Genomic DNA, 9,015 nt, shown 5'->3' on the forward strand with positions numbered 1-9,015 from the left:
GCCCGTTTGTGCGAGTGCTTGCACAAACTAAAGTTTTTGTCAAGTCGGAAATACAATATTAACATTAGCCTTGCGGGCCACCTCATTTCACCCGTGAGATGATAGGTCGTGAATACACCACACAAATACTTTTAATGCATTTCCGCCATGGCGCTCGCACGCGCCACGTCTTGCTATGTTATCATTGCTTAGCCTGCTTCATGCACTTGTAAAAATAATTAGGCGGGATAGCTTGCGCTGAGAAAATATATATTTTGTTCCCTGGCGGAGCTACCCGACATGAAGTGAGGGAATTATTTGGTAACCACATTAAAAAAGATAAAGATTTCCTGTAGTTCACCTTGGCAGCTCTGATTTTAAAAAAATCAATTTGTCGAGTTGAACAAACCGAAGCAACATATAAATTGTGAGGGATGCCATCAATGGGCGCTCAAGAATCATGCCATTCTCTTGGAATTCTTTAAGTGCACAAATTAAAAGCACCCGAGCGTCCTTTCTTTCTTTTTTTTTGGATTTCAGCCCCATCGAAAGGCAGCCGCGATGGCCGAGAATGAGTTTACCGAGCAACCTTACCATGGAACCTAACCAAGTCGACTAAATGTTTGCGTTGCTACTGGGAGTTGAATCCATGACATTCTGTTCAGCTGTGGAGCACCACTGCCGCTGAGCCAGTGCGGAGGTCAGCGGCTTTGAACGCTACGATGCGTACAGTAAATGTTTTTACAGCGAAGCTGTACATGGCTAGGTTAAAGAAAAAACATTGCATGGGTCTATCGAGCCATGTAGGTCGAGAATTTCTCTTCATACGTGGGCCGATCCCGATGACAATCTAATACCGGGCCGACCCGCAGTGGAGGTGAAGCAGGCATTGAGCCGTCCGCCAACGTGCAAAAAAGTAAGTTTAATACTTTAAGTCCAAATACAACCCGTATTAAAATTAAGCTGATGAGAGCAGATACTGCACTTTCACCCGCGTCGGCCATGTTAACGTTCGCACCGCCCTCTTTTTGTCGGCGTTTCAAGAGCTTGCTTATCTCCTTACTTTCCTCCCTCTCTCCCATGATGGCGGTCCCGTAAGCGTGCTGCCTGCCAGGAACCGCACTCGGAAAGAAATGCGAACCGTCCATGTGGCCCCGATCTCGCAAACATGGGACGCTTCACCGGAGCAACGGCCAGGTTTCAGAGGGAGTTTGTGGGGAAACAATATTGCGTGACCTGCGCTGTGTGCGACTGCTCGTGGTTTTCGAATGACCTCACAACCATTACTGCACTGCGGGACGCCGACCAACGCATGATCGCCTTGGCTACGGCAACGCAGTGTGTGCCCTCGGGTGCGTGTCTGTTCTAGGTGCCGGAATTCTTTAGTTAAGGGCATAGTGTCCCGTTTTGCAACCGTACATGGCTATGTATAACTCCCGGTGCCTCGTCATTTTCCGAGGCTCAACAGCGTGGAGGAGCGACTAGTCGCGCCTCGCCTTCCAAGTCCATACGGCGTTTGACGCACGGCAATGGAGAGTTCGCCACTAAGGGGCCCGCATACACAACTTCGTTGGTCATCCAACTTCACAGAGTGGAATGGCACTAATTTTTTTTTTCTAGCAAAGCTTTAATTATCCCTGCATGATAAGGGAGAAAAAAAACTGTACGACGCTTAAGCATCGCCTTTGAGTGGAACGCGTTAACGTTATCGAGCCCTGTTCGCATCGATTTCTCATTCGCTTGCCGTGATCTTGAGCCATATAACTATTTAATTAGCGTGACACAACATTGCTTTATTTGTCCACAATGCGACTTTCTTGTGATTGTTTTCTGCAAACCAAACTCATCGGGTTGTTCAAACACAATGAACTATCATAATCGTCTTTAATTTCCCATAATTTCCTCATTGATCCGAATCCATCACACGTGTCTCAAGAGCGAGCACACGCTCCGGCGCTTTATGCCCTAGCGCTGATGTCATTGCTCCTCCTAGCGGCCTTCGCGAGCAGTGGAAGCTTTCCGCTCCTGTCGCAATGCAACGGGGACAGGCGTTCCTTCCCTCACAGCACGGTTGACGTGTTCACCGAGAAACTAGACGGTTACTATGCCGCTTCTTTCCTCCAAAATCGAATTTTTATGCAATACCAAACCATCCGATTGTTCAAGTACAATGAACTTTAACAATTACCATTAATTTCGCATAGTTACTTCATTCATAATTCGGATATTCATAATTACTCCTGTATACATCAGTGCATCTCTTTAAGGCACTTCGCCAAATTAAAGACAGCAAACCACTCACTAGGTCCCCCTTGTGTCCCCACCTAGCAGCCACGGCCACTAAGACATACCTCAAATAGCAACTCGAAAAGGGGTTTGGGTTTGAGTTTCCGCGTAAGAGAACAGTGTTTTCTCGTATATTAAAATAACAGTCCAACGCTGTCGTGTCGCCAGGTTGTGTGTAAGTTGTACTTTACGAATTTTCTGACAAATTTTACTTTGAGAAATTCAATTATTTCAGTAACGCCTATGCGCCACGCGGACGGCCTGCGTGGTTCGAGAAGCGCGGTTCGGGATGATTTTTTCCTCACGGACAACTATGGCGACACCGACGCCAATGCCGCATGGGATTTTTTTGTGACACAGGGCCCTTAACGCCATAGCGTTTAAAAAATACTTGAGATTCTGGAACTGTATTATGCTGCCTCTACAAAGCTGATATCTTTTCACCTGGTTCCTGGGACACTCGCGGCACAAAGGCATAGTGTCGGTCGCTTTGCAAGCTTTATTTCTGTCAAATATATACAATTATAGCTGATTGCCTGCATAGTCTTTAGCACTGAGTCCAAGTGGAATAACATATCTGGACTCCGCAAGGCAGCACCTGTGCTGATTCTCCAAGTCTTAATTCGGCGGCTCGCTTATAATTTCGGTAGAAAGGTCATGCATACTTATGTCACTTTTCGAGAAAAGTAAATCTGTTGAAACTTAGTTTTGCATCCTTTTCTGCCTTTCCAAGTCAGCGCCGCTAAAGATCTTTGCTGCCTGTATTAAAAAGAACGTTTCACCGCATTTACCATTGCTACGTAGCGACTAATGCACACTGAAGAAATTTTTCTTAAACCCATTAGAGGCCAAGAAAAATCTACCCTGTCAGATTTGATGGATTTTATGTAGGCATTGAATTGTCACACGATAGATGCATGATGAAAGCTTAATGAATTGTGCTTTACTGTTTGAAAAGTAACAAATGTGTACTTTATAAACTACGGTGGGCCCTTCTAGAGGGAGGGTGGGCACGACACAAGGTGGCAACGTATGGTTTATATCTTGGAGCTACTCGAGACAGAGCACTTACACCGAAGATTCACATCCGACATTACGCAGGTCCAGTTCGTATTGTCATCTAAAAAATGTGTATGTTAGTGGTAGTTTTCGCGGTTTGGCTGGTGTTTTTACTCCCCCAGTGCTTATTAATATGTCTGCGGCTGGTAGCGGGGAATGGTTTTCGTGTTGGTTTCATAGACGCAGGCCTAAACTATTTATTTAATGAAGATAATTGCATAATAATTTATAACTCGGGAAGAAATACTGCGCGAATGTCGTCACTTTGATAATGAGCAAAATAGCTGCGCCGAATAGCACGACAGTAATAAATTACCCAAAATAGTGCCGCGATGCGCAAGAACAGCTTTTGCAGGCGTAAGCATAAGAGCGCCGGCGCAATGCACCACATTGTGTTGCTGGTCTCGGTGCGCTTCTAAAAGTAAGTTTTTTCCTATTCTGGGGGGTCGGGGGGGGGGGGGGGGGCGCCGCGCTTGCTAACAGCCGCAGCCGAACGTCGCACGAATAAAACTAGAGCTAGCGATCTTTTATCTTGCAGCTGAGTCGGCGAGCGAGGGTAGGCGAGCAGCTCTCGGGATTTTCCATGCTTCGCCGTTGGTGGAGCGGGTCACGTGGTTGTGCTGACGTCGTTTCGGCTGTAATTCGCATTGCTGGTCGCGCCTTTTTATTTTTATTTTTAATGTCAAAGCATTCTATGCCCCATGAGGCGAAAATCCGGCGTTGTAGTCGGCGGAGTAACCGCATGACGGTACCAAAAGTGGCCGACGGCAAGGAGTAAAACCACATCAAAAAATACTCAAGCTGGCGTCAAATTTCTCAGGGAAGTTCCTATTAAAAATGTCAATTAATGCATTTGAAAAGAATAATTTGTAAATAGCGGTCGGGGCTGAAATCGAACAAGGGCTTGCGGGATGCGATACGAGCACGCATCCCCGACGCCACGCCGGCTCCGCAGCTTCGCTAAACTAAACGTGTGGCCTGGTGCGTGTGTCGTTGGGCACTCGCAGCCAATGGGTAGGGGGTAGCTCCTCGTCATGAGTGCATAAAAAATTGTAGAACGCTTAAGCTTCGCATTTAGGATCAGAACGCGATAACACTTAAAGAACCCAGACTGTTTCTGAGGCCCCCCGGGAGCTGCAGATTGTGTAACCGTAATGTTTACTGGAAAGCGCTGACGGCGAAGCATATGCACGAAAACGAGCTTTGTGGTAGAAACGCGGCCTCTTGCGTGGGCCGCGATGGATGGATGGATGGATGGATATTATGAGCGTCCCCTTTGGAACGGGGCGGTGGGTTGCGCCACCAAGCTCTTGCTACTATACTGCCTAATATCCTAGCTAGGTTAAGCAATGAAAAAAAAACACTCTGAACTACCACGCCCAAATTTTCTGATCCCCTATTGCGAACTGTACTTTTGTACGTTTCCGTCTTTTGTCGTTTCCCTACTTTTCTTCCACCAATCCTCCAGTCGCCTCTTACTACCGCCGCGATGCGGCGGAGGTGAGCGCCGTCTGGAGGTGTTGCAAGTAAGCGGGAGAGCCGCTTTGTGGCCTTTGAAATATGCGCGCCGGCGCTCAATGTATGGTAGAAACGCTGGAAACGGAGTTTGTGTTTCTTTTTTTACTTTTCGCGTAACTGAATTACGCTTTCTTCTATAATCAGGCTACAATACGAAGCTATCTATCATGTCTGTAGCTTGTAAGTTCTACTGTATGATTTTTCTGGCATATTTTACATTTAGAAATTCAATTAGTTCAGTAACTTAATTCCGCTACATGGAGGGCCTGCGTGGTTGGACATGCGTGGTCAGAAATTATTTTTGCCGAAGCGATGGGTCGACTCTGGGCGCCGGACGGTGAAGCCGCATTTTCTGCGACACATAGCAACTTAACGCTTCTGCCTTAAACCTGAGTACGTAAAATAATAAAAAAAACGATAATTTAGAATTGAATGCCGCTGAGCGGTCCTTCGAGTTATGAACTCCTCGCGGCCAAGCGAGCGCGTTGAGACGCTTGGCGTGTTTTCATTTGGCCTCACCGAGGAACAGTTAAATCACAGGCGAAAGCTTGCGCGGTCAAGGAACGCGGAGAAGGGACATATCACTAAACCGACTATAATACTTTCGCACTCACCCACGTCAGCAGCCTTAAGCGGGTCTGTTGAATTTTCGTTTTGTTCAGTTGACAGGCGCCGGCGACAGGGCGGCTGCTCTTGATCGCGGTCCACAGCCCCAAGGTCACGTTGATCCCGAGTCCTGATGTCGCGCCGACCGCATGGCAGCGCAGCGCGATCGCCAGCGATCAGAGTGCAGACTGAGAGGGAAGTCATTGGTGAGGGAAGCCATGTGTGGCTAGGGGATTCCGAAAAGAAGATGCCAAGAGGAATGTCGCTCCCTTTAGCTTATTGAAGGGGCTTACGCCCCAATCACTCAATGTGAAATGCCAATATCTAGAGATGCTTCTAGAGACTCTAGTGAGTGGCGAAAGGAAGTCAGTTACACGCAACATTTTGGTGTCAGCTAGTTGATGCTGTCACAATACCCGTAAATGGCTTCGAGCAAACCACTGTGGAGTTCAATAACCCTAAAATCTTCACAAAGTTTGTAGGAACATACATCTAATCAGTTCACTAGAACTTAGAACAAAATTAGTAGGCAAAGTCCTTTAAAAATTATTAAATTATGGGGTTTTACGTGCCAAAACTACGATCTTATTATCAAGTGGTGGACTCCGAAAATTTGGACCACCTGGTCCGTGCCCCTAACGGTAAGTACACGGGTGTTTAAGCATTTCGCTTCCATCGAAATGCGGCCTCCGTGGCCGGGATTCGATCTCGCGACCTGCTGCTTAGCAGCCTAGCACTATAGTCACGGCAGAGGGTGAAAAATCCTTTAGGGCCCCTCTTGAAAGATTTTTTAATGGTGGCGAACACAACTTTATGTGACGGTTACCCTCCCTAAAGATAATAATGCTCTAAATTAAATCTTTCATGCTCCCTACTGCTCTAATAACAAGATCTATATGGTATAGACAGCTCCAAAATGAGAAGTTGCTCGAATATGCTCTGGAAAAACATTTCATCTGCTAAGAAAATTGCTGTAACGTTGCTTCGGGCATTCCAACCCCCCCCCCCCCCCCCCCCCTGCACCCCCATGGCTGACACAGGTGAAACAGAGTGATAGCTCAAGCATTTGGCTCAAGTGACTTAAAAATATTCAAAAGGAGTGGTGGTAGTTCTGCATTGTCAGTCGATTTCTCAGGTTGCATTCATTTTCCGTGATTCTCATCGTGAATTCAAAGCAAACTGATTTATGCTATACTTTTCTGGTATATTATGAGATGGAGACAACTGCTAGCTCCGATTGGGGGTTACCCAACTTTCATACCCATCTCAACTCGTTTGCACGAATATATTCGGGATGATCATTTTTAAGTTTTATGGTATTTTCAAAAATAGCCTGTTGCATAATTCTAGTTTTTGACGTAGATAATTTTGAGAGGGGGACATTAATTACATGCTTAAAAATCGAAACACACCTTCAGTTAATGAACAGAAGTTTACAAATAAGTTCCAAATAAATATTTACGGCACATATTGCAAGTTAGGAATTGTAGCCAGAGAGTTTGCTAGGTCTATCCTTTTGGAATGAATTGCCAGTACGACACCAGCTGCCAGCTATGTGACGTCAAACTCGCCGTAAAATGTATTGTTGTTCTACTTACTTTATTTAGCAAAACGCTCTTTTTTTACGTTCAAGCAAAAAAATGACTGGAACCGCCCATGTATTTCTTCCCATATTTTATATCTGAATTATTTTGCCGAAATGGAGCTAAAGCTATAGTATGTGCTGCAGGAACAAAAAGCCCTTCTGGCATACAGAAAAGGGCTACGTATTTCAAAAAGTACACCTGTACTGTTTTTGTTTTAACATTATAAAAGCGCCTTCATTATTTACGGCATATCTTCTAAAAGTTATACATAAAACTAGGTTCCGCAAGAAGGTACTAAGCTTGATAGGAAATTATACGATATGCGCGTAGCGGTACTGTTTTAATGCCTACTCCTCCAAGTTTGGCGATGAACACATCAATCACGCCATGCAATGGACAGAAAAAGAATGACAACATTGCGGTTATGCTGACAATGGGCTTCATAGTAATGGCATACTAAATAAAACAGCATTTTTTCCTGGAATATTGAAAAATAAAGCTGTTGTTTTATTTCACAAAGCACATTGTGAGTTCATATGTTAGGAAAGGCTGCAGTTGATACCATTTAGGAAAATAATCAAGGAAATGCAATGGCAAGTAAACAGCGAGCACAAGCCCGCAAGTAGAAGCGATTGTATGAACATTGAGAAATTTAGGTAATCCTTAAATTTACCCGTTCAATTGCCGCCTAGGATTCTATACCTAGCTATGCAGTCACACACCTATTACACAGTTTCCCAAACCCCAATAGGCTAACTCGATGAAGTAAGTGAATCTCTATGATTGCTTCCAGGGAAATCAGTTGCAGCAATTTATTCAGTGAAAGTACAAATCACGCCTCTTCAAGAATTACGAACTATCCAACTATGGCTATCCAAAATCATTCTACCGTAGTGTTTCAAAAACGAGTAATTGCGCACAGATATTGCTTGGACTTCCTTCCGGATGTATTTCTTAACGAAACAAAGAAGGTTACATGACAATATCCAAATAATGTACGGCGCAAGAGCCTAGGCTCCCAGAATGCAGTCTCACGTCTACGAAAGTTATTCGCGTTCTTATAATACGCTAACGAAGAGCACGCCTTTCCCCATTTGACCGCTGTCTGATAATTTCCATTTGCTTTCGCTTCAACGTTTCACAAATCTCCTTTGCTTTATCCCTAGCTGGGTAACATTAGCTCCTCGGGCCATGAAGCGCTTAAAGTGGTGTAACAACTGGACGTATTAAAACTAAATGTATCATTTTATTCGCTAGCCAGCGACGGGGGCACACACCTAATTTTATATAGCGCCGAAATAAAAACAAACAGAACAGCCTCAACCAACTACGGAAGGCAGTCCACGTAGCTACTGCAATTTTCTCTTAAATGTATTTATTCAGCAATGGCTACGCTATCCTCAATTAACGTAGTATTCAGTGATATTCACTCCTCAAATAACACTCAGCCAGAAATTAGGAGGACAGCTCAGGTCAAGCGCGAAGACATGACAAGTGGTCATTCTAGCGTGTGTCTCTATAAAAGAAAGTTTGTTCAAGCGAAGGTTACTGGGGACCAGAAGATACAACACCAACGTAAGTCTTGCGGACCACTTTCTCCAAACCCTGAGATTTCTCGTGAATGAACGACACAACTACCTTTGGTGTGTATTCCCTCATGGGGCTCGCACATGCCACGTCCTGTTTCCTGACCTTTCTGAGCGTGCTTTCTGCAAATGCAATTAAAAGGGCAGATTGTCGGGATAGTCTGCATTGAGAAGATAATCTATTTGTCTTTGCACTCTCCCGAACATCAAATGAGAGCGTGGCTTCTGAAGTGCGTTAAAGAGAGAAAGTTTTGCGGTTGTTTGCTTGGCCAGATCTGATTGGGCAAAATAAAATATGAATTTGTCGCTTTCAATGTACTGAAGGAACACAAAGGTTTTGAGGGGCGTCATATATGGGGGCTGAGGAATAATTTCAAGCTCCTTGGATTCATTAC

At 44.9% G+C, this 9,015-nt stretch overlaps 1 pseudogene; it reads right to left on the reverse strand.

Moving 5' to 3' along the window:
• Nucleotides 1-802: 802 nt before the first annotated feature.
• LOC126542593 (U2 spliceosomal RNA) lies at nt 803-983 on the reverse strand (annotated as a pseudogene).
• Between the last annotated feature and the right edge of the window lie 8,032 nt (nt 984-9,015).

This window comes from Dermacentor andersoni, chromosome 3, assembly GCF_023375885.2.
Source record: "Dermacentor andersoni chromosome 3, qqDerAnde1_hic_scaffold, whole genome shotgun sequence".
Lineage (NCBI taxonomy): Eukaryota > Metazoa > Arthropoda > Arachnida > Ixodida > Ixodidae > Dermacentor > Dermacentor andersoni.